Source organism: Monodelphis domestica, chromosome 3 (genome assembly GCF_027887165.1).
Source record: "Monodelphis domestica isolate mMonDom1 chromosome 3, mMonDom1.pri, whole genome shotgun sequence".
NCBI lineage: Eukaryota > Metazoa > Chordata > Mammalia > Didelphimorphia > Didelphidae > Monodelphis > Monodelphis domestica.
Window position 1 is genome coordinate 290,540,777 of NC_077229.1, and position 25,343 is coordinate 290,566,119.

Genomic DNA, 25,343 nt, shown 5'->3' on the forward strand with positions numbered 1-25,343 from the left:
TTCCACTTAACCGTCTTTGATATGAGGGCTTACAGAGCCCTTTTCAGGTCCGCTTATCCATCTTTTGTGTCCATCTGTCACCTAACTCTCAAAACTTGTGACTCTAAGAAACTGTACCATGCATAATGATCCCATCCCATCTTCCCAGACAGGATAAATCAGGTTGACAATAATTCCATTGGTGAGCCAGTCTACCCCAAGCATGTGAAGACTCCCTCCAGCAAAATGGGTGAATGAAAACAATTGTTTCCAATGACCATGAAGGGAGTGGGAACAGGTGCTATGGAGTGCTTAGAGTTTGGTCAGACATGGAAGAAGCCAAGGTCATCTACTGCATCCTAGGCCATTGCTAGTTGCCCTGATTTTTATCTTGCCATTAGACTTTGGATGACTCTGGAAGAGAGAGTGAGGCTGATGACCATGTGCAACTCTACGTCCCTTAAATCTAACTCACACACAAATGAAGCTATCACTCTGTGATGTCAATGGTTCTTTTCAAAAACAAAGGATGAAAACTGCAGCAAATGAATATGCAATCACTGTCTGAGGAAACAGCTTCCATTTGTCTTCATAAGTTGTATATATTGAGCAGAAATAAGCAATCTTAAGCCAACCACCCTGTTTCCCCACCTACCCTAATGTTATTTCTAATAATAATAACTAATGTGTGTAGAATTTTAAAGTTTCCAAAGTGCATTCCTTAAAACAACCTTGTATTGTATATGGCAAAAAGGGGGTGGGTGGATCTAGTAGGATAAGCAGGGCACCATTTATGTTTTTATTGTAAAATCAGAGATGTTTTGAGTTAGGAGGCATCTCAATGACCTGCAATTTCATAGGTACAGCCAATAGTTGATTAAGCTTCTATTATTGTGCAAGTTCCCACAGTACAAGCTATAAGGATACACGGACAAAAGAACAAACAATCCTTGCCCTCATAGAGCTTACATTCTACTGGCAGAATATGATATGAATGCAGACAATTAAATACAAAATAATACCAAGAAATTTCAAAAAGAAAGGTTCACTAACAACATAGGTGCTGTGGAATAAGTAAAGATCTCATATAGGACATGACATCTGAAGGAAGCTAAAGATTCTATAAAGTGAATAGAATCCTATCTATACACTATCCAGGTTTTAATTTTGCTTTAAGATTTCCAAGGAGAGTGAATCTGTTATCTTCCAAGGCAATTGATTCCACTTTAGGTAGTTCCAACTAGGAATTTCTCTTCTAGAATATGCCTAAATCTCTCTTTAACCATTATAGATTTTTCCTAGATGTGTACTCTCTCAGGGGCCAAGTAGGACAAAATTAATACCTCTCCATTTTACTATCCTTAAATGGCTCCAAGACTAGTCATTTTAAAGTCACTAGTTTTCAGGATGGTCTCAAGTTCCTTTTTATAGCATGAACATGAAGCCTCTTGTCTTCTTGATAGTCTTCTTCTGGATAGTCACTAATTTACATGAATGTCTTTTGCTAAAATGTGGCAACCAGTCAAACATAAAAACTACTAATTTTGTCCCGATTTCTCTAGTTCTGGAAACTATGACTGTCTTAATGCAACCAAAGAATACATTGACTTATTTTGACTGTCATATCACACTGTTAACTTCAATTTGAACTTATAGACTACTAAAACTTCCAAATACCTTTTTTAGAGCACTTTTAATTAAATCATGCCTCTATACCTTGTATTAGTGGAGCTGATTTTTTGAATCCAAACATGGGTCATGGTATCTACCAAGCTAGATACAATGGAGAAAAGCGAATGTAGGAAGAAGAATAGCAATAAGACTGCCTAAAATTCACAGAAGCAAAATTCAAGTAAGGAATAAGGAATAAAAACCAATGGCCTCATATGTCTATATACAAATGTACAAACCATGATGGTCAAGTAAGACCAATATCAATGAGGCAAATTCAAAATCATAGATACCACTGAAACTTGGTGAGATAGGGCCCATTATTAGTCTCTGACTCTGGAAGGGCATACTATCATAAAAAGAGAGTATGACTAAAAGGTTTGGGGATAGAATAACATTGAATCATAAGTAAATATATTCCTGTGGTAAAATTCAGGGACCAGAGGGAAATAGGATGGTTAGGAACATTTGGGTGCAGATCAATGAATACAGAAACAGAAGTGGATTGTGATGAGATGACTGGGAAATATTGCAGACACAGTAGAACATTACAACCTGAACAGAAAAAGAAAACAGATGTGGAATAGAAGAATAAGATCACAATCTTGGCAGAGGCATGATGTATCAGTGTTAGGGATTTCAATTATCAAGGCATCTGTTGGAGCTCTTTTTCTACTCAAAGCATAGCAATTAATAATTTCTTAGTTATTAGTTGGAATGAGTGAGGGTAACTGCTATTCTGAATCTGATCCTCTCGAACAGGCAGGAACTGGTTGCTGGGGGAAAATGATGGGAATTTCAGGGGAAACAATCTCTCCATTTTGGAATTTATGATAGAAACAAGAAAAACTGATAATCTGACATGAAGACCAAATTTGGGGGCAGAAAATTTTAATAGTTTACATGAGAATTTGTTTCTCTTGGAGAAGTATATTTATTATAATTTATTACATATTTATAACAAATCATATGTATTATAGTATTGTTACATATTATGTTATATATTAAAATAGATGATAATTCAAAAAATAAAAGAATATCATCATCTAAAATACATAGGTAAGAGAAGTTAAACTAAATGAGATTGGAAGCATTTGGGAATGAAATTCCAAAGACATAAAGAGAAAAAACTCATTGAGGAGGACAACTAGGAAGTATTTTAAGAGGCTTATGTTGATGGAATTCATTGATCAAACTAGATTAAAGATGTATATATATAGAAGATGGAAGAGAGAATATGTATTAAGACAAATATGTAAGATTATAAAAATGAGTTTCTTGTTCATCCTGTAAGAGTATAGTTAGTAGGGCTAAAACTCACAATGAGCAAGAAATGGTGCTATAAGGTAAGGACAACAAAGAGGGCTTTTGGTAACAATATTGTCAGGGATGGGGAGAGGAATGAGAGAAGGAAAAAGAGGATAATGATAAATATCAAAGAGATGGTCCAATGCTTGATTCTTATTTGATTCTATTTCCACTTCTAAGAAGAATGCCCTTTAGACTGTAAAGACCACTAAAAAAGATTAATAGTGAATTGGTACTCAAGATAGGTAGGAAGTCATGCCACCAGGACCAGACAGCAAACAGTTCTAAGGACTGTAAACACTGGAAGATGTGATCCCTGAGCTACTTTCAATGATTTTTGAAATATTATTTATAATGGGAGAAATAGCATAGTACTGGAGAAGGAAAAATGATGCTTTAGTTTGAAAAAACAAAACAAAAATAGAAGAAAAATAGAGTCTTAAGGCTAGAGACAATTAACTTGCTTGTATCCCCAGAAAAATCAATACATACTTACTGAATATCCAGAAAATGGAACCATAATCACAAATATACCTAGTATTACTTCCTGGAAAATATCACACCAAACTACCCTCATTTCCTTTTTGACTTATTTTTTCATGATGTTACTAGGCTAATTGATCAGGTTAATACTATAGATTGAAGTTCATTTGGAAGAACAAAGGATCAAGGATATCCAGGGAAATAATGAAAAAAATACAAAGGAAGGTCCTTTGCAGTCCCAGATCTCAAACTATATTACAAAGCAGTGATCATCAAAACAATTTGGTACTGGCTAAGAGACAGAAAGGAGGATCAGTGGAATAGACTTGGGGTAAATGACCTCAGCAAGAGAGTCTATGACAAGCCCAAAGACCCCAGATTTGGGGGCAAAATCCAGTATTTGATAAAAACTGCTGGGAAAATTGGAAGACAGTGTGGGAGAGATTAGGTTTGGATCAACACCTCACACCCTACACCAAGATAAACTCAGAATGGGTGAATGACTTGAATATAAAGAAGAAAACTATAAGTAAATTAGGTGAACACAGAATAGTATACATATCAGACCTTTGGGAATGAAAAGATTTTAAAACCAAGCAAGACTTAGAAAGTCACAAAATGTAAAATAAATAATTTTGACTACATCAAATTAAAAAGGTTTTGTACAAACAAAATCAATGTAACTAAAATCAGAAGGGAAGCAACAAATTGGGAAACAATCTTCATAACAAAAACCTCTGACAAAGGTCTAATTACTCAAATTTATAAAGAGCTAAACCAGTTGTACAAAAAATCAAGTCATTCTCCAATTGAAAAATGGGCAAGGGACATGAATAGGCAATTTTCAGTTAAAGAAATCAAAACTATTAATAAGCACATGAAAAAGTGTTCTGAATCTCTTATAATCTGAGAGATGCAAATCAAAACAACTCTGAGGTATCACCTCACACCTAGCAGATTGGCCAACATGACAGCAAAGGAAAGTAATGAATGCTGGAGTGGATGTGGCAAAGTAGGGACATTAATTCGTTGCTGGTGGAGTTGTGAATTGATCCAACCATTCTGCAGGGCAATTGGAACTATGCCCAAAGGGTGATAAAAAAAACTGTCTGCCCTTTGATCCAGCCATAGCACTGCTGGGTTTGTACCCCAAAGAGATAATAAGGAAAAAGACTTGTACAAGAATATTCATAGCCGTACTCTTTGTGGTGGCCAAAAATTGAAAAATGAGGGGATGCCCTTCAATTGGGGAATGGCTGAACAAATTGTGGTATATGTTGGTGATGGAATACTATTGTGCTCAAAGGAATAATGAACTGGAGGAATTCCATGGAGACTGGAACAACCTCCAGGAAGCGATGCAGAGAGAAAGGAGCAGAACCATGAAAACATTGTACATGGAGACTGATACACAGTGGTACAATTGAATGGTATAAACTTCTCCATTAGTGGCAATGCAGTGATCCTGAACAACTCAGAGGGATCTATGAGAAAAAAACTATCCTCAAGCAGAGGACAAACTGAGATAGTAAAAACACCGAGGAAAAGCAACTGCTTGACTACAGAGGTTGAGGGGACATGATAGAGGAGAGATGCTAAATGAGCACCCTAATGCAAATACCAACAACAAGGAAATGGGTTTGGACCAAGGACACATGTGATACCCAGAGGAATCATGCGTTGGCTTGGGGAGGGGTTTCGGGGTGGGGGCAAGAAAAGAAAATGATCTCTGTTTCCAATGAATAATGTATGAAAATGACCAAATAAAACAATGTTTTAAAAACTAAAAAAATAATAATAATAATAATTGTAAAGTGCTTGGTACAGTGCCTGGAATATAATAGGTGCTTCATAAATTCTTGTTTTCTTTCTTCTTTCCTTCCCTAAAAGTCAGGTAAACTCTATCCACAGTTTAGATACAGATAGACACAGATCTATCTTCCCTGATCTACCACTTTAGTAAATGTTATCATCCAACATGAGCCATTCTTATTGAATCCAATGGGCCATATTTTTATAATCACTGATTCCATTTTTATATGTATCACTATCTTTGCTTTTCATGTATATTCTGGAATTTTACTAGAAATCAAAGTCAAGCTCACCAGACTGTAGTTTGGAAATTCCATTCTCTTACATTTTTTGAAAATCAAGACCATCTTTCTTGTTTTCTAATCCTGAGGCATTTCTCCAATTTTCCAGTCTTTTGAAGATTACTTATAATGAGTTGTACTTTTTACAATGGCCATTATTCTTTCTTATGCATAGGTTGTTGTTGCCATCTTATCTCTAGTGGCATGGAATGGGAAGTTGGGTTACTAGTACAAAAATATATTGAAAAATAATAAAGCCCTGGAGAAGGGTTCTTACAATGGAATGTGTGTCACCAATGGAGGTGACAAATGGTGGAGATAATGTTAGAGACATATGAATGCAAAAATTAGGTAGTTAGCTAAAATGCCAACATAGTGTCTCACATAATTAGTGGTAATGATCCTCAGGACTTGCCTTTATAAAACAAAATGAAATGATATGAAGTTTTTTTTGTTCACTTAATCAATGGAAATAATCAAATTGTATAACTTGAGTCACAAAGAATTTTATTTTTTGTACTGCATAATCCAATTTGGGGTGTCCACATTGACCAAATGAGTTATAAAATTTATATCCCTACAATCTATTGCTCTATGTTTACAGCTTTACATACCTCCATCAAATTTTATATAATGTAGCCCCAAAAATACATTTTAAAAGAGTCAACCCCCAAATTGTTCATTTGCCTTTAAAACATGTAACTGCCACTGTATATAAGTGGTTCCCTAGGATTTTAAACTAAAATAGTTTAACTGATGTTGTCCTGTATTTTCACAATTAAAATATGATCAATCCTATCATATTCATCTACTGGTTCAAAGAGGGTTATGAAAAAAATCAGGCACAGTTTAGGGAAAGGAGGAAGAAATAAGTGAATTAAAGGGAGATTGAAAAGGTTAAATGGAAAGTAGAAATGGTAGCAGGGATATACTGGAGCAAACTTGAACTTGTTCTTGAAAGCAGATTGTTAAATTTTCAGTGTAAGCATTTATGCCAAGGAAACTGGCAAATGACTCAATCAAGGTTCAATTAATTGTTTGGTTGATTCTCTACACTTTTTAGGCTTTTTCTGCATCTATTGAGATAATCATATGATTTTTGTTGGTTTGCTTGTTGATATGGTCAATTATGTGGCTGGCTTTCCTAATATTAAACCATCCTAGCATTCCTGGTATAAATCCCACCTGATCATAATGAATGACTCTTGTGATCACTTGCTGGAGTCTTTTTGCTAATATTCTATTTAGAAATTTTGCATCTATGTTCTTTAAGGAGATTGGTCTATAGTTTTCTTTCTCTCTTTTTGACCTGCCTGGCTTTGGAATCAGTACCATATTTGTGTCATAAAAGGAATTTGGTAGAACTCCTTTTTTTATTATGTCAAACACTTTGTATAATATTGGGATTCATTGTTCTTTAAATATTTGATAGAATTCACTTGTGAATCCATCAGGCCTTGGGCATTTTTTCTTATGGAATTCTTTGATGGCCTATTCAACTTCTTTTTCTAATATGGGGTTATTTAAGTATTCTATTTCTTCTTCTGTTAGTCTAGGCAATTTATATTTTTGTAAATATTCATCCATATCACCTAGATTACCATATTTATTGCCATATAGTTGAGCATAATCGTTTTTAATGATTGCCTTAATTTCATCTTCATTAGAGGTGAGGTCTCCCTTTTCATCTTGAATACTGTTAATTTGGTTTTTTTCTTTCCTTTTTTTTATTAGATTGACCAGTACTTTGTCTATTTTGTTTATTTTTTCAAAGTACCAGCTTCTAGTCTTATTTATTATTTCAATGGTTCTTTCACTTTCAATTTTATTAATTTCTCTTAATTTTTAGGATCTCTAATTTAGTTTTCATTTGGGGATTTTTAATTTGTTCCCTTTCAAGTTTTTTGATTTGCATGTCCAATTCATTGATCTCTGCCCTCCCTAATTTGTTAATATATGAACTCAATGATATAAATTTCCCCCTGAGTACTACTTTGGCTGTAACCCATAGATTTTGAAAGAATGTCTCATCATTGTCATTTTCTTCTATGAAATTATTAATTGTTTCTACTATTTATTCTTTAATTAGCTGGTTTTGGAGAATTATATTATTTAGTTTCCAGTTAATTTTTGATTTGCCTCTCCATGTACCCTTATTAATTATTATTTTATTGCATTATGATTTGAAAATGTTGCTTTTATTATTTCTGCTTTTTTGCACTTGTTTGCCATGTTTTTATGCCCTAGTACATGGTCAATTTTTGTGAATGTATACCATGTGCTGCTAAAAAAGAAGGTGCATTACTTTTTGTCCCTATTTATTTTTCTCCACATATCTATTAACTCTAATTTTTCTAAGATTTCATTCACATCTCTTACCTCTTTCTTATTTATTTTTTGGTTTGACTTATCTAGATCTGGTAGAAGAAGGTTCAGGTCTACCACTAGTATAGTTTTACTATCTATTTCCTCCTTCAACTCCACTAGTTTCCCCTTTAGAAATTTGGATGATATACCATTTGGTGCATATATGTTGAGTACTGTTATTTCCTCATTGTCTATACTTCCTTTTATCAGGATGTAATTACCTTCCTTATATCTTTTGACTAGATCTATTTTTACTTTGGCTTTGTCAGATATCATGTCTGTGACTCCTGCCTTCTTTTTCTCAGTTGAGACCCAATAGATCTTGCTCCAGCCTTTGATCTTTTTTCTATGAGTGTCTACCTGTCTCATGGGTGTTTCTTGTACATAAGATATGTTAGGATTTTGGTTTCTAATCCACTCTTCTATTTGCTTTTGTTTTATGGATGAGTTCATTCCATTCACATTTGGAGTTATGATAACCACCCCTGTATTCACCAACATTTTGATAACCTCTTCTAGTTCTGCCCTTTCTTCTTTCACTATATATTTTTAAACCAGTGGTTTGCTTTTAATCAGTTCCCCTAATCCACATCCTTATTATACTATTATACTTCCCTTTCCACCTCCTCCCTTTTTGTTCAATAGTGTCTATTAAGTTCCCCCCATTTCCCTCATTTGTTTTACTCCATGCTACACTCCCCCCCTTAGTTTTTCCCTTCTCACTTTCCCTGTAGGATAAGATAGAATTCTATACCTCAATGGATCTAGATGCTCTTCCCTCTCAGAATTTATTTCGCTGAAAATAAGGTTTAAGTATTTCCTATTAGTACTCTCTTCCTCTCATTCTAATAATAGTATTCTTCCCCTCCCCTTCCCATGTGCCTCTTTGTGTGATATAGATTATCCTATTTATCTTATTCCTTCAAGTTTCTCTTGGTGCCATTTTCTATTCTCCCCTTCCTTTTTCTTTTTCTTTTTTTGCATATCATCTTAGACAACTTATTATACCAATCTTCCCCTATGAATGATTCTTCTAATTACTATAATAGTGAATATAATTTTTGAGAGTTACAAATAACATTTTTACATATATTAATGTAAATAATTTGATCTTATTGAAGCCCTTAAAGAAGAAAATTTAAATAATGAAAAACATTTTCCCCTTTCCTCTCTTTTTCTTATTTACCTTTTCATATTTCTCTTAATATTTGTGTTTGGATATCAAGATTTCCACTTAGTTCTGGTCTTTTCTTTACAAATACTTGTAAATCTTCTATTTCATTGAATGCCCAAATGTTCCCCTGAAAGTATATAGTCAGTTTTTATGAGTAGGTATGGTTGAAGACCCAATTTTCTTGCCTTTCTGAATATCATATTCCAAGCTTTGTGGTCCTTTAGTGCGGAAGCTGCCAGATCTTGTGTGATCCTTATTGGTTCTCCCTGATATCTGAATTGTCTCTTTTTGACTTCTTATATTTTTTTTTTCCTTAGCCTGTAATATCTTAAATTTGGCAATTACATTCCTGTGGGTTGTCTTTTGAGTATTTAGTGTTGTGATAGGGGCTGGCACTAAAGAAAAAGTGACAGACTGAAGAGTATATGAAATTGAGCACCTCAATGGGGGAGGGGCCCCAGGAGTGAATTTCCTGAAGAGAGAAGTACTATTCTCCCAGCCAGAATCTTCTCTCCTCAGGAAATTCACTCCTGGGGCCCCTCCCCCATTGAGGTGCTCAATTTCATATACTCTTCAGTCTGTCACTTTTTCTTTAGTGTCAGCCTCTATCACAGTGTAGAGGGAGTTCTGTGAACTCTTTCAATGTCTATTTTGCCCTCTTGTTCAAGAAAATCAAAGCAGTTTTCTTGGATAATTTCTTGTAGTATTATGTCAAGGTTTCTGTTTATATCTGGGTTTTCAGGTACACCAATGATTCTCAAATTGTTTCTTCTTGACCTTTTTTCTTGCTCAGTCATTTTCTCAGTGAGATATTTCATGTTTCCTTCTATTTTGCCAATCTTTTGATTTTGCTTTATTAAAGCTTGCTGTTTTGTGAGATCATTGGCTTCTAATTGCCCAGTTCTGGTCTTTAAAGACTGGTTTTCCACCATAATCTTTTGATTTTCCTTTTTGGTTTGGTCTACCCTGTTTTTCATGGCTTCTAGCTTTTTAATTTTGGTCTTTAATTTATTTATCATTTTATTTGCTTCCTGGGCTGCTTTCTCCAATTAGGAGTCTCTGTCTTTTAAATTGTTATTTTCTTTTTGAACTATTTCCCACTTTTCTTGCCAATATTCTTCCATCTTTTTTATAAGTTCTGATTTAAATTCTTCAAGAGCTTGTGGCCAATTTCCATTGTTTTTGGAAGGTTTGTATGCATTTATTTCAAGGTCCTCTTCTGCTATTTCCTCTGTAGTATGGATTTTTCCTCCATAAAATTTATCCAAAGTCAAAGCCTTCTTCTTGTTCTTGGTGTTGGGAAGTTGATTTTTTGCCATTACTATGCTGGTTTTTCCTTCCTTTTCCAGTCAGAAGTCTGAGTGAGGAGGGCAGGCTCTCTGTGTGTATGGAGCTATGGAGTGTGGTTTTTGTCTAAGGCCACCTCTCGAGACTCCCAGGCTTCTACTGTTTGCAGCCTTTCTCTGCACTATCTCCTTGCTTGAGGTCTGAGTTCTTCTACCTGTTGGGGTCTCAAGTCTAGCTGCTCTCAGGGTAGGCCTTTGGTGGTCTTAGTCAACTTCCAAGGACCTAGAGGTGCCCCTGGCTCACTTACTGATTCTAGCGCATGATATATATATATATGAATGAGTATAATGCACTGGCTCCTTGGGTAGGGTGGGGAAGGATAGATCAGTTCACGTTTTGGTGGAAGTTATTTCACCCCCTTATAGTGTGGAAATGCCCAAATTACATAAAGGAGGAAAAATAAATCCATGAGAGTGTTGACTACATCAGTATGTGATTATACTTATGAGATATTGATGTATTAATAAGTATTAATATCCTATTTTAGCTATCTATATGGGGCAGTGGACAGAGTGCTTGGCTGGGAGTCAGTAACACTCATCTTTCTGAGCTCAAATCTGGCCTCATACACTTAATATATGACTCTTGGCAAGTCATTCAACTCAATTTGCCTCTGTATCCTCATCTGTAAAATGAGCTGGAGAAGAAAATGAAAAATCACTCTATTCTCTTTGCCAAGCAAATCCCAAAAGGGGTCACGAAGAGTAGGAAATGTCTGAAAATCCACTGAACAACAATAATTCATACTATGAAATATGAACACCTCTCTCTTACTAAGATGGAATGAAGTAAGACAATTGAATAAACAGAGAATGGCTGTGCTCCAAGATGACCTTTAAAAGTCAGTTAACATAGCTAGAGAGTAGGAGGTAGCCCAGGCTTACTAGAAATAGTTACAAAAAATTATCCTTCAATTTATATCAGATAATAGCAAAGAATTGAGGGGCATATCTTTTCTACTCCATATCAGCCATTACATCTGGCAAAGGAGCTACTTATTGGGGAGACATGCCATTCAAAAGTTACAGACCCATTACAGACCTTGAGGCACAACTGAAGAAGCAGAAACATGTACTCTCCAGGTTGCCTTGGATATAGAGTAGAGGTCATGTGTTCAGAAACAGCTTCAAAGAACACGATCTTTGGCAATAAAGAAGAGAAAGTCAGCTTTAGACTAAGGAGTAAAGTAAGCCCTGGCAGTGGAAATTCTCTCTGTAGAGAATGGCAAAATCTAGAAATCCAACTGAGCAATTCACCCAAAGGAGATCCTGAGCCCAAGAAGGGGCTTCATGAAGATTTCAGGAGGATATTGAAGTTCTTCAGTTCTAGAGTGTTATCTGTTCTCTATATGTGCATCTAACTAAAATTATACTCTATGTCCTCTACTTTTACAAGAGATGTTTATGTCTATTGGAGAGTATATCTTAGATTGCTTGAGGAGAATGTTTTGTAATTTCTGTTCTTATTGGATTGTGTGTTGGTATTTAAGGAGTACTTGAGCCCTTTTAAGGGCTGCTTTATGTCTTTGGTGTCCACTCGCCACCCAGTTCTCATCAGTAGCTTCAAAAACTATAGCATGCATAGGGACCACATCTTAGTTAACTATCTCTGCAGACAGGTTAAACCAGGTGGGAGGTAACCAACAGCCCTCAAACCTATAGGAATTATGAGTATATACTCTCTCTCTCTCTCTCTCTCTCTCTCTCTCTCTCTCTCTCTCTCTCTCTCTCTCTCTCTCTCTCTCTCTCTCTCTCTCTCTCTCTCTCTCTCTCTCTCCATATATATATATATATACTATGCCAGGAATGTGAAGACCTCTTGAGGCAGAAGGGATGAATGAGAACAATTTGTTCCAATGGCTATGAAGGGATGGGAGCAGGTGCTATGGAAAACTTAAGGCTTATTAGACAATGAAGAAATAAATGTCATCTACTGCATCCCAGTTCATTGCCATTGCTCTTGACTTTTGTCTTGCCATTGGATTTCAATGACTCTAGAAGAGAGAATGAGGTCAGCAACTTTGTGCAGCCCTGTCTTGTTTAAATCCAATTCATGCATGAGTCAAAAGACATCATTTGATGTCATTTTAGTCCTCTTCGAGTCCCAAGGACAGCAATTGTTCTTACTACATTTGTTTAGTCTAATTGTATTATTAGAAAGCATGCTCGTGGAGGCTCATGAACTATAGGAATAAGAATGGGTGATCAGAGAGTATCCTTTGATCCTCAAACCTGAAAGTATCAGTTTCTCTCTCAGTAGCCACCAGAGGGGCCCTATGTTTATAATTTCTCTGAGCTTCAGTTTCCTCATCTATAAAAAAAAGTGTTGAGATAGTATATGATCCTTGAGGATTCTTCGAGATCTAAGTCCATGATCCTTCTTATTCATTTCTTCTTTTAACTTTCAATGTTTGGGATTCTAAGCAAATATTCCATTAGTACAAACTAGTCATTAGTGGAAATCCTACTTAATCAACAAACAATTCTCAAGCATGTGCAATGGTCTAGGCACTATGCTTAGAGCATAATGAAAAAATGAAATAGTCTGTGCCTTCAAGAAGCTTACATTTTATCAGAAATATGTACATAAACAAGCATACATGTATGTAATATAACACAATATATTAAAATATAAAAATGTATATAGAATAAATATTATAGAATCATTATTATCTCATTTATTTAGTATTTTAACTTTGTAAGATAATTTTTTCCAGAAAACCTAGGAAAAGAAGTAAAGTTACCATTGTCCTTATACTTTAAAATATGTGAAACATGATGGCTATCACTCAGGTTGGATATTAAATGTGGTACATGTGGGGGAAAAAGTGATAACTGGTAAGAGTATTGGCTCTGGAGTCAGAGAACCTGGGTTTAAAAATTCTAATTCTACTACTTACTATCTTAATTATCTTAGCCAATAATTTAACTTTTCTGGGCCCATTTTTTACTTATAAAATTTAAGGGAATTGTCTTCATAATATCCCAGACACCTATCAGTTCTAGAGCCTAAAAGCTTAAAAAAAACATATAATATCAGTAGTAATAGTTTGATTTTTATAGTTGAGTAAACTTGGCCTTGGATAAGTAAAATTACTTCCACAGAGTTACATAGATTGTTACACAAACCTGGGTCTTTTGGCTTTAAAACCTATGACCTTTCTCCTCTCTCTTGTTTCCACTCTCATGAAAATAAAGTCTGGCAAAACATCATTGTCATATTCCTTTGAGAATGTAATTTCAAAGAAAGCATCAATGGTGCTCAGTCAACAAAACTCCTAACAAAGTTCTGCTAAAAATCCCAGGATCATTTGGAGATTTCTGGGATAGGGATCAAACAAAATGGAGGACTAGAAATTTTCTCCCATCTTCATGATTTTTCAAACCTCTTCAGAACAGGAATAGTATTCAAAAGTTAAAGCACTTTGGGTTAGGACCCACCAAAAGTGGCAATAAATGAACAAAATAATAGCAGAGAAGACTAATCTGTAATCACTTGCCTACTTGCTCATCATCCTCTCCTCCACCACTCACAACCTCTAGAATTAAGACTGTATAAGCCTACCCATGGACTTGCAAAAGAACTCAACTCTATACTTTAAACCTAGCAAAAGTGGAAAATGAATTATCAGATTCTTACTTGGATTGGGATAGCAGAAGTACTAGCACCCTGTGCTGCATTCAAGCTCAGATGGATAACTAGAGTAGGGAAAATGTATGTGACTGTATGGCTCTCCACCAAACCTGAGAGAAAAACCCCAGAACCCAGTTAGAGATAGTTATGTTCTCAAACAAATCACCAGGATCAAAGACTGAGGCTTGTGAAATTTGAATTTCCCAGTATGGGAGGAGGATGAGATAACAGTGAGGTTCAGTTACTAAGGAAACTAATTAGAAACAAACAAAAAATAATATAAGAAACAAGTGAAGGAAAATATAAACCTAACTTGTAACTTTAAATGTGAATGGATTAAACAATCCAATAAAATGAAAACAGAAAGTCAGGTTGGATAAGAAAACAAAACCTCACAATCTGTTGCTTCTAAGAAACACATTTCAAAAACAAATAAGCACACAGAATAAAAATGCTGTGGGGTGGTACAGTCTCCCCCAGAGGATAGGGTCTTGGAGGTGGGACAGTGTTGGAGGAATGATGAATGGGACATAGCTTTTGTATTCAGCCTGCAGCACACGTTTCACAGGAAAAAACTGCTCTGTGTTGGCTGAGTCTTGGCTTTATTTTGTACCCTCATGGTCACATATCTACTTGGCACACAGTTTCATTTTCAAATACATGTTTCCATAGATCCTAACAACAGACATGAAGCCTAAGGAGATAGTCAACAAAACACTGTTGCTAAGTGCAGGGTCAGAGAGTAGAATCAACATGGCCCAATTTTAGGTTGGGGAATTCTGAACACAGATTTGCCAGAAGTTTTATGCCTAGAAAAGAGGGTCTTATCTAAGTGGGTACATAAGAATCCTTAGGTTTAATTTTGTGAGTAAAATCTCTTGGCAATATTCTGGAGGGACATAGTGGGACATCTGTATTAACCTTATAAGCATGTCGCTATCATCTATTTTTTCTGGGGCTAAGTAAGAATAATAATCATAGCAATTCCAGTAATAAAGGGATGTTAGTGAGAGAAGTCACAAAGAGGGGGGCTGAGTGGATGTCTCCATCCTTCCTAGGAACCACTTTGTGACCACATAGTTTCCACGAGTGACTGTGTCAAAACATCATGGCTTGATGGCCCCCGGCAATGAACCAACTATTCATTTTTAAAAATTCAAAAGGTAACTAATAAACAAACTTAAAATTAAAAGGGACTTCTGGATTGGAGGAAGCAGTAAAGAATGGACAGGGAGAATTTGAAATATCCTTTCTGATAATTTTTAATTTTCTCCCTTCTGAAGGATTGCTATTAACCCCACTTTTCTATGCCCTTCATTATAAGTACCATTTTTCTATTTTTCTTTGTAGAACTTCCCAGGGCCCCAGTGGTGTTTGTAATACCTACTAATTTAGTGTCATCTGTGAATTTAATTAACATGCTGACTACTTCTTCTACAATTGATACAGATGTTAAATAAGACAGGCCATAAAACCACCATAACAGACACTTCTCTTTGCCATGAAATGTTGTCATTTATCATTACTCTTTGTTTCGAAACCTTCAACCAGTTTTCAAACCTTGTGATAGTGCTTGAATCTTATCCAATTGAAATTAAATTGGCAAATTGGCTATTGTGAAACATTTGGTCCTGAATGCTTTCCTGAAATCATACTATATGATATAAGATATTTATTATGTTCACTTTGGAGTGGACAGAAAAGGCAATTACATTTTATTGATGTAGTTTGTTCTTTAAAACCCAGTGACATTTATGATTTTCCTTCTGGAGAGTAATAACTAGAATTGATCACTAACACTTAATTATAGACAGACAGTATTGGTTTTGATTCTTTCAAATATAGGAGTGTTTTCTGCCTAGGAAAATTGTAAGTTCTTTGAGGGGAGAGACTAAGTAAGCTACTTGCAGTGTGTTAAGCAAAGAAGAGTACTCCGTGAACATCTAACTTAGGTAGAAAAGGAAGAAAACAATAAAACAAGACAATGCCAAATTCCTGCCCTTTTTGATTACTAGAAATGGTTTTCTGATCATAGAACATGTATTCCAAAAGCAGGAGGAGAGCTAAGAAATAATATGCACAGACGATAGTGCTAGGCTAATATTTTTAAATAATTCAAAGTTTATGTTTCTATTTTTTCTCCTAAGTTAGAATATTAAGAGGAAATCAGTTAAACACATCATATAATACCATGCTTATGATACAAGAATTCTAAACTCCTGTCAAGAGAAAAGTGTTCTGCATGAAGTTCAACAAGATTGTGTTTGATAGGAATCTTTCTAGACATGATCAAGGTCTAACACTGAAAGGCCCAGAGAAAAATGTAGAGTTCTTTGTTCTTACTTTAGAAGAGGATCAATAACAATGCAGCAATTTCTTGACTCACATGTGAGTTGCATTTAAGTGAGACAGAATTCCACCAAACCACCAGCCTCATTCTCTCTTCCAGAGTCTTCTACATTCAGTGGGATGAGAAAATTCAGTATGACTGGTAATGGCCCAGTATTCAATGGATGACCTCAGCTTCTTCAATTTCAGACCGAGCTCTAAGGGCTCCACAGGACCTGCTTCCAAAGCTGTTGGAACTGGTTGTTCTCATCACACAATTATGCCTGGAGGAGCTTTCACCTGCTTGGGGTAACTAATTCACCTATGGGTGTGAGTTACCCTTCACCTGGTTTGGAGGTTATTTTGCCTGGGTATGGCATGGCCACTGGCTGTGCTTCAGCTTCTTGTAGTCACAGGTTAGAACTGGGGGGTGGGGGGGGGCGGAAACAGGTGGACACCAAAACTGGATTTTAGGAAAGACAACTTTTTGAGGAATGTCCTTGGAATTTGGAAGTATTTAAATCTTTGTGTGCAGAAGATATATTAGTCATTTTTGGCTTGGTCCAGCCTGAGGGTGAAGGGTATCAGCTATAAAAAGAGGAATTGAAGGCAATATAGTAAAAAGTAATGTAACAGTGTTAAGGATCTTGTCCTACCAAAGCTGTTAGTCCTCCTGAGTTAACCCAAATAACAGATCTGCTAAGTATAAAAAGAAAAAACAAGAAATGTTCTTGCCCTTGAGGAGGTTATATTTTATAGGGGAAGAACAACCTGTAAATAGATAAATAAATAAGGAAAAAGCATGGAAAAACTAAGAAGCTCAGAAAAAAACTTTCTGCAAGCTGTGATTTGAGGTGAACCTTGAAGAAAGCCAGACGTTTCTAGCAGGTATATGTGAGAAGGGAGTGACTTACAAGGCTGGGAGAATGTGAAATATTGGCACAGGAGATGGAATATTGAGTAAAGAGAAAAGCAAGTAAGCCAGATTGGCTGGAGCTCAAAATTCACTACAGGATGTAGTGTTCAATATGCCCAGAAAGGAAGGTCAGAGCTAAATTGTGAAGGACTTTAAATGCTACATTTGTATTTTATCCAAGATAATTGAAAATTCTTGAGCTAAGGATTGATATCCTTGACCAGTGGTCATGAAGCCCCTCATTGCAAGGGAGGGAATCTGAATGAGGCTGGGCCAGCCCTAAAGTCTAGAAGATTCCTTCTCATGAGTTCAAATCTGGTCTCAGACATTTACTAGGTGTGTGACTGTAGCACTGTATCCTATTTGCCTCAGTTTCCTTATATATAAAATGAACTGGAAAAGGAAATGACAAACCATTCCAGTACCTTTGCCAAGAATACCCCAAATGGGGTCACAAATAGTTGGACATGACTGGAACAACCAAACAACATTGTTAGGGAACAATTTACTATATTGTCCTCAATTCCTTTTTATAGCTAACACTGTTACTCTAAGGTTGGTGCAAGCCAAAAATGACTAACATAGCTTCTCCATGCTAAAGCTTTAAATACTTCCAGACCCCAAGGATGTTCCCCAAAAAGTGATCCTTCCCAAAATCTTTCTTGAGTACTTCAAACATAACATGACATAATATAATATGATATGATACCTTATGGTACAGTAGTATGCTATGCTATGCAATATAATGTAATAAAATATAATATAACATGATATGAATGTAATATAATATAACATAACATAACATGACACAATATGATATATGTTGTTACTTTATATTATATCATATATCATGTTATGTTATATTACATTATGTCATGTTACATTATATTACATTATATTGCATAGCATGGCATACTATTGTATTGCAATGTATCATACCATATCATATTATATTATGTCATGTTATGTTATGTTATGTTTATATTGTGTTATATTATCTTATATAGCATAGCATACTACTGTACCGTAAGGTATCATATCATATTATATTATGTCATGTTATGTTATATTTATATTATGATGTCATGTTATGTTTATATTATGTTATATTATGTCATGCTATATTATATTACATAGCATAGCATACTATTGTATTGCAATGTATCATATCACATCATATTATATAGACACATTGTATATAGACACAAATACAGATATATAGAAAACTCATCCTATATACTTATAAGATATGTAATATATGTACGTGTTTATATATACACATAAGCACATGTGTGTATATATACAGGTGTGAATATATGGATATGTGCACAAAATTATGGATAATCTCAGAGGGAAAGCACTCACATCAAGGCAGACTGGGCAGTTTCCTGCCCAAAGGGTGACTTTGGTGGGACTTGAAGGAGCCAGGGAAGCCAAGAGCAGAAGTGTGTCGAGAATTCCATACCGAAGGCCAACCACCGAAAATGCACAGAATTGAGAGACAGAGTGCCTTGGGTGAGAAATAGCCAGGAGGTCAGCGTCACTGGAACAGGAGAAGAGAAAGGCAGGAAGTCAATGTCTAAAGGACTTCATAAGTCAATTAAAGATTTTGTATTTTACTCTCGAGTTAAAGCAGACCTTTGAGTGGGGGCATGAGGCTGACACAGTCAGGCCTGTGCTCTAGGAAGATCCCTTTCACTGCTGATTGAAGGATGGCTTGGAGTGGGAAGATACTTGAAGTAAAGAGATCAACCAGCAAGCTTTTGCAACAGTATGAGAACGAGGGTGATGATGATGATGATGATGATGATACCAGGGTGGTGGCAAAAATTTATTTTGACCTATCTGTATATTTTGGGATACAGATTATATCTTCCAGTGTGTTAGCTGCCTTTATCAGTATTTCATTCTGCAGATCTGACAAGCATGCCATCTATGTGTCATCCAAAGTCATTGATGAGGGTAGCCAGGCAGCGCAGTGGATAGAACACCAGGTTTAGAGTCAGGAGGACTGAGGTTGAAATCTGGCCTCAAATACTTCCTAATTGTATGACCCTGGGAAAGTCACTTAACCCTATTTGCCTAAAGTCATTTCTAAGGCAGAAAATAAGGATTACAAAAAGTTATTGATGAATATGTTGAAGCACAAATACCTAATTCATATCACTGAAGACCTTACATGTCGACATTGACCCATTACTGACTACTTTTATCAAATTGGTCATTCTAAATGCATATAACTCTGCTACCACACATCTCACATCTCCTCATAATAATCCCAAATAATAAAATGATAGACAGTCAAACTCTTTGCTAAAATACAATATATTAGACCTATGGCATTCTCTGATCTTCCAGTCTAATAATCCCATCAAAAAATAAAAAAGGAAATGAAGTTAATTTTTCACAAACATTATCTTAACAAAGCCTTCATCAGTTTCACTTGCCATTCTAATTGCTCACAAATTGTCATTTTAATAACATAGTCAAGAACTGCTAAGATTGTCAACCTAGAGCTAGAAAACACTACTCTCTTCCTTCTTTTGAAAACATTTGCCAATTTTTAGTACTTTAACACTTCTCTCATTTTAAATAATTTCCCAAAGATCACTTAAAGGGATCAGCAATAACATCTGTCAGTGTTTTCTATGCAATGAGAAACTGTAATTTCAAGTCATCAAAGGACAAATAGATATTCTCATATCACCTTCTAATTTATCCTCAGTTTCAACTCCTTATTAACATTTTTGTTATATTCTCTCCAGTCTGAACCCACTTTTCTTTGGTAGAAAACAATTATAATACTGAATGTTACTATCTTTTTTTCTATAACTAAAATATTTTTAAGCAATTTCTATATACCAAGCACTATGCTAGGCACTGGTGGGTACAAACACAAAGAATGAAAAATTCCTGCTCACAGGGTGTTTACATTTTAATTATGGAGACAAGTATATGTATATAAAATTACAGCAAAAATATGACAGCAATAAATATTTACACACATAATTATCTATCCATGTTTATGAATATGTTGCTGTTGGGTCACTTCCAGCTCTTTAAGACCTCATTTATGAGTTTTCATGTCAAAGATACAGGAATAGTTTGCCATTTCCTTTCTGTATGCATGTTCAAGGAGAATTAGTACCTCTCAGATGAGGGCTGGCTGATCCTTTTCAGGGCTGCTCATCCACTTTTGTTGTACACATAATATTCACTTCTCACTTGTAGCTCCAAGAAGTTGTAGCAAATATGGCAACTGCAATCTGGTAAACCATATTAGCAGACAGGCTAAACCAGGTTGAAAACAATCAATGTACCACAAACTCTTCAGTGAAATGTGTGTGTCTACCACAAGCACATGAAGACCCCTTTATAGAAGGGGAAGATGAGAAGAATTGGTTCCAATGACCATGAAAGCACCTGAAAGCAGGTGCTATAGAAAGCTCAGAGCTTGGTCAGATACTGAAGATGCCAAGATCATGCAGTGCATCCTGAGCCATCACCAGTTGTCCTGAGCTGTCCTTTAGTTTAGATGACTCTGGAAGAAAGAGTGAGGTTGATGACTATGCAACACAGCCTTACATAAATCACGTTCCTGTATATAAATCAAAGCATAACCTGTAATGTCACTTTGAAAATGAAGAAGAAACAACTACAACAGATGAGAAACTGAGGCAAACAGAGTTTTCTCAAGATGGCACAGCTAGTAAGTGTCTGAAACTGGATTTGAACTCACAAAGATGAGTCTCCCTGATCCCAAGCCCAGTGGTACATCTCATGTACCACCTACCTGCCATTTATGAATAAACACAGTAGTAAAATATGTTTGTTTTGTTTTGTTTTTCAAGATTCCAACTTTTTATTCTTGGTCTGAAGAGAGAAGAGTTACATATTTTGAGTATCTGAACTCAGAACCCTGAGGCCTTAATTTATTAGAGGAGAACCCTGACAACTTTATCCTAGTATTTACTGTCAAACGCTCAGAGCTGTTTTCAGGCAATCCCAGTACCGTTAAATTAGTAATGAGATCTCCAGGGAGCTTAATGATCTTTACCTGTTCATCAAGGAGTTCAGACTCCAAAAAGCCACAGAGACATGGATTTTGGTGATCAAGAAGAGATTGGTGCAGAAGGTGCATCTTAAAGGAAGATGCACATGTGTTCAAAGAGAACTAGTATCTCTGATGTGAGGGCTCTGTAAGGCAGAGGAAAAGAAAGAGCATATTCCAGGTATGCCATTGCAAAGGCACAGACACAGTCAGCAGATAGAGTGGCATGCATTGGGATCACAGAAAAGGCACATTTGCCTGGACTGTGGAATGGCAAAGATAATGAACAATGAGATTGGGAAAGCAGATTGTGACCAGGTTGTGTATGTCTTTAAAAGTTAAACATCAAATTTATAGTGGTAATAGGAAGTGCCTAAAGTTGGTTGAGTTGGGATGTCAGGCAATCAAATGGAACCATTTTCTCAAGGAAAATGACCATACTTTTATAGCAGTGTGTAAAATAAATCTGAATAGTAACTCAAGGCAAGAAGACCAAGAAGGAGTCTATTTCAGTATCAAAGGTGAGAGATCATAAAGACTAAAGTGATAGCTGTGTGAGTAAACAGACAGAAAGGGCCAAATGTGACAGATGATGTGAAAATAGAAAAGAGCAAATTTGGCAAATGATTGTCTGTTGTTTAGTTGTTTCAGTCACATCTTTCTCTTAGTGTTCCTTTATTTGGTATTTTCTTGGCAGAGACACAGGAGAGGTTTGCCATTTTCTTCTCTCACTCATTTTACAAATGAACTGAGGCAAACAGGAGAAAGTGATTTGCCCAGGGTCACACAACTAGTACGTGTCTGAGGACAGATTTGAACTCACAAAGACGAGCTTTTGTGACTTTACGTCTGGCATTCTATCAACCATGCCACATACCCCAACAAATCTTCCTATCACTTTTCGACCAACATTCAATTTTTAGCCTTATTTGTTGTCTTAAGTTTCATCTTCCAGCCTCTTTATCTCTCGGGATGTCAAGATGAAGCAGCTTTTTCTTTCTAAGATTCCAAATCCTTTTATTTGAAAATAGTTTCATCTTCATCATATGGAAAATGTACAAAATAGCAATTCTCCTTATTTCTTACAGTTCTTTTAAAAGAATAAAATTACCAATATCTTAAATTGAGATTTTATCAACTGTTCTGTGTTTAGCAAAGAGTTTCAATATATGTTCAGAGAGTTGAAGTATCCCTTCATCACTATCATTGTATATAATGTCTCTATACCAGACTTTGATCCAATTCCTACCATCATCATCCATTTTCCTACCATGACATCACTTGTTTCTCCTTCCATGAATGCTTACCCAAATGTTCTGTATTGTGCTTCCTTCTTCTCTACAAAAACATTTTTAATCAGATCTACACATCTCCATGAAAGAATATTTTTACTAATCCTGATTAGATATATTTCATCCCTGAACAAGCCCATTATTCCTAAATCTTAAACCATGACCTCCCTGCTTTCCAACTCCAAATTCTTCTCTTAGACATTACCTTATGAATTAGTTATTCCTAAATCTTCTCTTTTCCTCTAATGTACACACAAAATTTGAAGCAATCATGAAACATTCGTGTCTATATCTCATATTATTTTCAACTAAAAGGCTTCCTTTGACATGCTTTATATGTTGATGATAGGAAAGCTATTTCTACATTAGGTGAAATGTATATGACCTATAATGCCCCTTATAACTAAAAGATGAAATAATTATAAGATCACATACTTTATCCTAGATATTTTATTAACTCTGAATTCCCTCTTATAGAAATGGTCTGCCTAAAAATTAAAATGTACTATAAAGTGGTTACCATGCTAAGGTTGAAACGTCCTTTAAACAATTAAGAAAAGTTAATTATCAATTGTGAGATCTACACAAAATCATATTAAAAGAAGCTTAAGCATTCAAATGGTCGAATCAAATGTCAATTGGAGTGAATTGGGTTTTTAATTGTATATTTGGTCTTTTAATCTACTAGGGACTAAAAAATAGTCTTCAATTATTTCACATTGACCTTTCTCACAGGCTACTTCTGTAATTATTATATTAATTACAAAATTTGAACTTTGCTTTTTTCTTTATTATTACTGACCAGCCTCAAACATTATTTGGTAAATTTCCAAGGTGAAAGCAGAATTAGATTTGCAAAATTTTAAATAATTTGAATTATAATTTTATAGTCTCTATAAATTATATAATCATTTAAATTTAACATGTTTAATAAGTACAATTTTTGGCATGGTATACGTTTCAAGTATATATTGTCCATGACCTACATATACAAATACGGCCTCTTTTCTTACAATTAGATTCCTGGTAATATGCACCCAGGCATATTTCAAAAAACATTACAATAGTTAAAGGTTATATTGTATAGAGCACTGGACATGGAGAGAGTGAGACCTAATTTCAGATCTTTTCTCATATATGTGTGTGTGTGTGTGTGTGTGTGTGTGTGTGTGTGTGTGTGTGCTAACTAAGTGACCTTAGATAGGTCATTTAGCCTCTCAGTTTCCTCATATGTAAAAATGGAAATGGACTTGATGGTCTAAAGTTTCCTTCTAACCACAAATCTATATCTACAATAAGTGAACATAATTTAAAGTTCAAGAATGATGAGCATGCAAAAATAATAATACTAATGAATACAAACAATAAGAATAATAAAATACCATCTAAGTCATCCTAAGAAAAAGTGACCAAAGAATTGCTTCACAATTGATATCTTATAAAAGAAAGAAGCATAATATTTTAAAAGTTCAAAGATATCTTTCATATTACATATATGAAATATGTACCTATGTTAATTCCATTTAATACCTACACACATCCATAGAATTTGCTTAATATATTAGTACTATTTCTACCTAATGATGTCCCACTCCATAAGGGGGTAGAACTTCTCTGCCTGAGTCTTCACCTAGACAGCACTTGCTCTCTGTCAGAGTCCTACCCTCTCAAGAGTCCCCACAATCAGTGCACTTTATAATTCTCAGGTGCCAGATGCTGAGACAATATTTGCCACCTCTGGCAGTTCCAAAAGTGAGTATGAATTTTTGAAGGATGTAGCTACATAAAAGCCTTTGGCTGTCATATTCTTGTGATCTAAAAACACAAAGTATGGCCAAAGTGTCTTCACAAGTGCTAGAACTATTACTTGAGCTCTGATGCTTAAACCCCTTTTTATGGACCAGGTTTAACTGGTGTCCCACCATCAGGTGTGATAGTACCACTCAGGTGCTGATTAAAATGGCACCAAAAGGAAGGGTTGTTTTATTCAAGAAGCAGTGGCTGTGCCTGTCCCTTGAGCCAAATCCTTTGCACATCTTAAGAAATGCAGCCCAAGTTCTCTCTGAATAAAATGCTAATCAATAAACTATGTAAAAGATACTTCCCTTATATAAAAAATCAGTTTGAAGTGAAAGTAAATGGCAAAGGAATTCACTTTGCTTATCTGGTCTGTAGACAAGCCAGTGCTTATAAAATTGATAGAGTGTCTACTGTAGCAGAGAATCAGCCCCGTCAGGAGTTATTGGGTAGTCATTGAGCCTTAGAGCTAAAACCCCATTGGTTGCCCTTCATGCAATTTCAATTTTAGTGGCCAACCATAGGAATCTATGGAAAGATAATTCCATACATTTGATAAAATTACAGCCTCGTTCTTAAACTCCCCTTGCATAGAGCTATTTAACTATTTGGTGATTAGGTCCTTTGGCTGCCTTTTTGCTAGATTCTATTTCTCATTCTGTCACCAGGAAATGAAAGTCAAACCAGGTTAGTATAGTAAGCTGCAGCAAGTTTAGTAGACCCACCTTGTACAAGGAGTACAAAGGTTTATTACTGACTCTCTGAAGGAGGTATAGTCATTTTTATTACACTTGATAGGACTATCTAATCATTGACCCTCAGTTAATATCATTTCCTTGCCTGGCAATAGGAACCAGGACTCACAATTAATCTCTCTGTCTATATTCACAAGTGGGGAGTAACT